Here is a 6,000-nt window from a genome sequence, read left to right as displayed (position 1 = left end):
GACTTTGGTTTGGGGGCTGCTGGCCCCTTCGCGTCGACAAGGAAACTGTGGACGACAATGGGTTTAGAATTCGAATAAAACGAAGACCCTATCGAACAAATAGAGGAAAGGGCGGAAAGGGGAAAAAGTAAAGTCTAAGCGACATATGGCACGAAAAGGAAATCCAATTTCGGTAAGACTTGATCTGAATCGTAGTTCAGATCCAAGTCGGTTCAGTGAGGGCAACCGCGAAAGTCACCGAATGGGTTCGGTCCGTCTTTTCCTGATCTTTGTTTGTCCCCCCAAAAAAGGCGTGAGAGGACGTTGCAGATGTCCGGGACGGACACGACTTCTTCTAACGCTAGAAGACCACAGGAAGAAACCCGGGACCAGAGCATGTCGTGAAAGACGCACACGGGGCGGGCGTGCTTCGACCGTGTCTCCGGGGCACAGTTGAATGTAGATATCATGAACGCGAGGATAAGGATACCAGGCCGAGAAACCCGGGCAAGTACTCCCCTAATGTGCCGATCGCTAGCGCATCCAGGGCCCCGGCGCCCAGCTCTGCTGGAGAGGCCGTCACTGATCTGAAAAGTGCGTCTGCGGTTCGGATAGACTGATTCCACGAACGCCTAGCCCCAGGAATCAATAAAAAAACAAGTGCTAAGTTTCATTTCAGATCAGTGAATAAACCAAAAAAGAGACCTTTCTCGCTCGACGCCACACTATGCTCCGCTTCAACAAATGAGAGTTTTTGGTGGAACCGGTGAACCACGTGAGCTGGTTAGATGCGTGGGGCAGAGGGCTCGTAGTACCTGATAGCGCAGCTATGCAGTGGAATGGAAGGAGCCTAAATCGACCCCCTTCTTTCTTTTTATTCAAAGACACAAAAGCAAGCACAAAAGAGATTGGACTCTCGGATGAGACTAAGCAACTACCGTTCTGACGCGCCCCTTACCCTATCTTGATTCAAACCGAAAACCCTCTCTAAGGTGGAGCCTAGTTGAAGCTGTCATTCAAAGAATAAATGGGAATCCAAATCCACTTTTAGGGATATAGATGAAGTCTCGCTCAGTAAAGAGAGTTGTAGATTCGTAGAAGAGGATCAGAGTACGCGCGCTACAAAAGGCAGCTAGCCAATGAAAGTAAGTGGAAAGAATATAGTACTTTTGTACTGACCCCTCCGGGCCCCCCGGTTGTTTTGGCGCGCCCTACCCCAACGTTAGACTATTGCCTTTTTAGCCTACGCTTGCTGCTTGCAGCATGGATTCGATAGATCTATCGAATCCATGCTTCCCCCACCCCGAAGCGAGACTCTATCCATATCTCAAAGAATAACGAGCTAGGCGGCCGGCGGGCAAAGAAAGGGGGCGGGGCGTTTACTTGAAAATGACAACCGCCTGTTCCAGCAGCGGGGGCCTTGCACGAAAGCAAACCTACGATTAAGTAGCAGTTGCTTTCGCTGATGGGCCCAGTGAGGTGGGGCATTGTCCCTCAGTTCTTACCAACCTCAGGTGTGTACATCTAACTTATTATCTTCTTTTTTCATGCAAGCCTGACCTCAGCTGTCCATTTCTTATTCATTCAGGGCACCCCTAGTGGACTTGGCGGTGCTCCTTTCTCAAACCAGAACAACTCTGAACGTTAGGGAAAATAAGGGAAGACCACCTGAGCGAACCGACCGAAGGGACTTTACTTATCCGAACCAAACGTTAGCGGCTTAAGCTAAGCCTATCACGAGCTGCGTTGTTGCTTGATCGGCGGGGAGGAAGATCTCAAAGTATGGGGCAAAGGATCAAGCGCTTTGACTTTGCTTTGTCCCCCGGGATCCACCACAGGTTGGGTTTGAGAGCCGTGTGATGGCTGACTATCTAGCACGGTTCAGAGAGCACGTGTATGTAGTCTGCGCTGGTGAATGGAAGCCCCCGCCGCAAAAAAGAAGCGGCTCTTCCCACGGCTCTGTCACCATTGACTCTATTTATTATTATGGTAAATCATTGTATCAAGATGTCAATCTTAGATCTTATTTTAGTTCGATACGTCCACCTACGAAACTCGCCCTTGGCTTTTGTCTCGGTAGGTGTATTATTCTACATTTTCCCAAAAGGACATTCATTCATTTCTTTCTTCCCGGGCGACCACCACGACTAAAACGAAAACAAGACAAGAAATCAAGACCTGTACTACAGGAAAAGGGCTGGTGGCCGACATTTGGGAAAGTTGGGCCGATCGGGTGTCTTCATTCAAGCGAGGGTACAGAGGAAGAACGAAACGAAGTGAGAGGACGGGGGGAAGGGAAAAGAGTCGAGTCGATCGACCGGGAGAAGCAAAACGAAATCCGGATTTGGCCGAAAAAGATGAAACATTATGGATACCATGACCGATCACCATCGAGAAAGAAGAATTTTGATAAATCACTTCGGGTGAGCGGGGCCTTCAAGCGGCCTCAATACGCCGGGGTTGTAAATGACATACCTTTCCTTATGGGAAATGCCGCCTCCTTACTAAAAAGGAATAGAATCAAGTTATTTTTACCAAAGAAGTCCTGCTCTGACGGCCCGACGAGTCATCTACTAAAAAGGACCCTCCCCGCTGTGCGCCCCTCCTTGAATTATTCGGTCATGCAATACTTTTTTAATACTAAGAATAAAATGCATTTTGACCCCGTCCTAGTTCTCAATCATTTCGTGGCACCGGGTGTGGCTGAACCATCTACGATGGGGGGAGCGAAGGGAGGAAGCTTAGATAAGAGAATACGCTCTCGCATCGCTTTTTTTAGAAAGCTCTACCAGCGAGAAAAAGTGTTTGGCCCGAGCCAAAAAGAGGTTGATCCACTTCATTCGCCAATCGAATGATCTTCGCTTCGCGTGAACAACAAAAACCACCATATCGCTCTTTCCTTTCTTCGGTGCTACCTTCTTTTTTCCAAGGGATGGGGTTGGGGTGTATAATAACCCTTTTTTTGAGTATGCCCGGAAACAACTCCTAGCTCAATTTAGGATCAAATGTAGGAACCTCATGGGTAAGGATAAGGTAATGGAATTGATAGAGAAATTCATAGACCTAGGTAGGATAGGAAAATTGATAAAGGGAATAGAGATGATGATAGAGATCATACTGAGAAAGAGGATAATTCCGTACGGGTACAACTCTTATTTGAACGAAGTGCAAAAAATGCGATCTTTTTTGTCTAATAGAACAAACACAAATACCTTAATTGAGTCGGTAAAGATCAAATCTGTTTATCAAAGTGCTTCTCTGATTGCTCAAGACATCTCTTTTCAAGTGAGGAACAATCCAATCTCATTTCGTTCCATTTTTAGTAAAATAGTGAAGGATATTCCATTAATAATGCCAAAAGGGGTGGAGGGGATACGTATTTGTTGTTCTGGTCGATTAGGGGGTGCGGAAATAGCTAGAACTGAATGCGGAAAGTATGGAAAAACATCTTGTAATGTATTTAACCATAAAATCGATTATGCTCCTACGGAAGTATCTACTCGTAACGGAATTTCAGGTGTCAAAGTGCGGATCTCATATAGTCAAAATAAGAAGGGACGTGCTATATCCGAAACGTACGAAATATAGTAAATATTTTAAATGCAGATGTAGTAGGGGTCGCGAACCGGATGGTACACAACTTGGTTTTGGAAGATATGGCACCAAAAGTTGTAGAGCTGGTCGTCTTTCATATCGAGTCATTGAAGCAGCACGTCGGGCTACAATCGAACAATTCCATCGTGCTATGAGCGGACAATTCCGAAGAAATTGTAAGATATGGGTAAGAGTTCTCGCAGATCTTCCTATTATGGGGAAACCCGCAGAAGTTCGAATGGGAAGAGGAAAAGGAAATCCGACGGGTTGGATTTCTCGTGTGTCCACGGGACAAATCCCATTTGAAATGGATGGTGTGAGTTTGTCAAATGCTCGACAAGCCGCTAGATTAGCGACACATAAACCATGTTCGTCAACCAAGTTTGTTCAGTGGTCGTAACGTAATTGGTTAGTGGGGAAAAACCGGGCCGGGACTCAAAAGAATTTGGCGAAGTGTTTGTTCCTGAACGAGGGAAGTGGAAAGACAAAGAGGGATAGGGAGCTTGCCCCCTTCTTTTTTGTAATCGCCGAAATTGTACGACGACCCTTCTTGTTCCAGGCATACGACCCTGAGACGTGACGGTGTCACTTTTTCGGCCCGGTAAAGTGACAATGATATAAATAAGAATAATAAAGAGAAGCGTGATGTTGTCGTGTTGTCAGCAATCAAATTATCGTAAATAGATAGTATGGTTGCGTTGTTTCAATTTTTGTTCGTACTCTGGTTGCTGTGGCTGCAGCTCGATCTTGGCAAATCTCTCAAATGGATGTCAAAAATGCTTTCCTTCATGGTGATCTACATGAGTTTTTTCTATATGCAGCCACCTCTGGGTATTGAAGTTCCTGATGGTCATGTTTGTCGCCTTCGAAAGGCCCTCTATGGGAAAAAAGCAACCACCTCGTGCTTGGTTTGAGCGGTTCAGCTCTGTGGTTCAAGCTGCTGGTTTCTCTTCTAGTGAGCATGACCCTGCACTTTTCACTCATACATCTGACCGCGGTCGTACCTTGCTTCTTCTCTATGTTGATGATATGTTGATCACTGGAGATGATCAGAAGTACATTGCTTTTTTTAATAAAAAGTTGAGTGAGCAATTCAAGATGTCAGATTGATTTTCTCTCCGTTATTTTCTGGGAATTGAGGTTGATAAAACTAATGATGGTTACTATCTCTCTCAGCATCGCTATACTCAGGATTTGATCTCACGCTTAGGTCTTACCGATACACACACTGCCGCTACACCCATGGAGCTCCATCTCCAATTGCGCCCTAGTGATGGTACTCCTCTTGAGGGATACCACTCGCTATCGTCATCTTGTAGGCAGCCTTGTGTACCTCACTGTGACCCGGCCTGACATTGCTCATGCAGTCCACATTGTCAGTCAGTTTGTCAGTGGTTACTTGAGGGAGATGCAAATACTTCATTCTTCCATAGTGCTGCCAATGGAAGACACATAAAATGTAATATTGCTTCTTTGGAACATGAAGGAAATGTTATACAAGATGAGAAAGAGTTGCAAGAACACATTTCTAGTTACTATAAGAGACTATTTGGTTCAGAGGACAGGGGGGACATATCTCTTGGTGGAAGCCCCTTGGTCAACAGAGCACATGCTATCGGAACTAGACAATGAAGAGTTGACTAAGCCTTTCACTATGGAGGTTTTAGAGTTAGTAGTTAAAGAGATGAAAACCAATACAGCTCCTGGCCCAGATGGCTTACCAGTAATCTTTTAGAAACATTTTTGGGAGATGGTTAAAGAGATGGTCAAAAGAATGCTTGATAGCCCGCATGCTGAGGAGTTGCAACTTAGAAGACTTAATTATGGGGTGGTTACTCTGATTCCTAAAACGAAAGATGCTGCAACTATCAAGCAATATCGGCCAATATGTTTATATTATGTTTGTTATAAAATTGTGACTAAAGTACTGACAAATAGGCTTGAGAGAGTTGCAGATAAGGTGGTGAGTAAGAGTCAGACGACATTTATGAAAAACGGAAATATTTTAGATGGGGTGGTCACTATCCATGAGGTGTTTCATGAGCTTAGGAGGACTAAACAAGAGGGGTCATACTAAAGCTAGACTTTGAAAAAGCATATGACAGGGTGAATTGGGATTTTCTACAAGAGGTTTTGCTTAAAAAGGGTTTTCTTTAGTGAGAAGTGGAGAGGTTGGATTAAACAAGTGGTAGAAGGAGGTGCAGTGAGTATCAATATTAATGGAGAGGTTGGCCCATATTTTAAGAGCTACAAAGGATTTTTGTAGGGTGATCTCACCTCTTCTTTTGAATTTGGTGGTGGTCACAGAAAAGGGGGTCACTCAAGTGTACAGCATTCTTTGTTCGTCCAGATCGCGGTACATGTTCGGACTGCTCTGGATTGTAGAGGAACGAATTTCAGGCTACTTTAGATGGGGTGGGCTGCACC

At 45.1% G+C, this 6,000-nt stretch overlaps 1 pseudogene; it reads left to right on the top strand.

Moving 5' to 3' along the window:
• LOC119313075 lies at window positions 1–3,671 on the top strand (annotated as a pseudogene).
• The last annotated feature ends 2,329 nt before the right edge of the window (window positions 3,672–6,000 follow it).

Source organism: Triticum dicoccoides, chromosome 5B, assembly GCF_002162155.2.
Source record: "Triticum dicoccoides isolate Atlit2015 ecotype Zavitan chromosome 5B, WEW_v2.0, whole genome shotgun sequence".
Classification (NCBI taxonomy): Eukaryota; Viridiplantae; Streptophyta; class Magnoliopsida; order Poales; family Poaceae; genus Triticum; species Triticum dicoccoides.
This window is presented reverse-complemented; position numbering and strand designations above follow the sequence as displayed.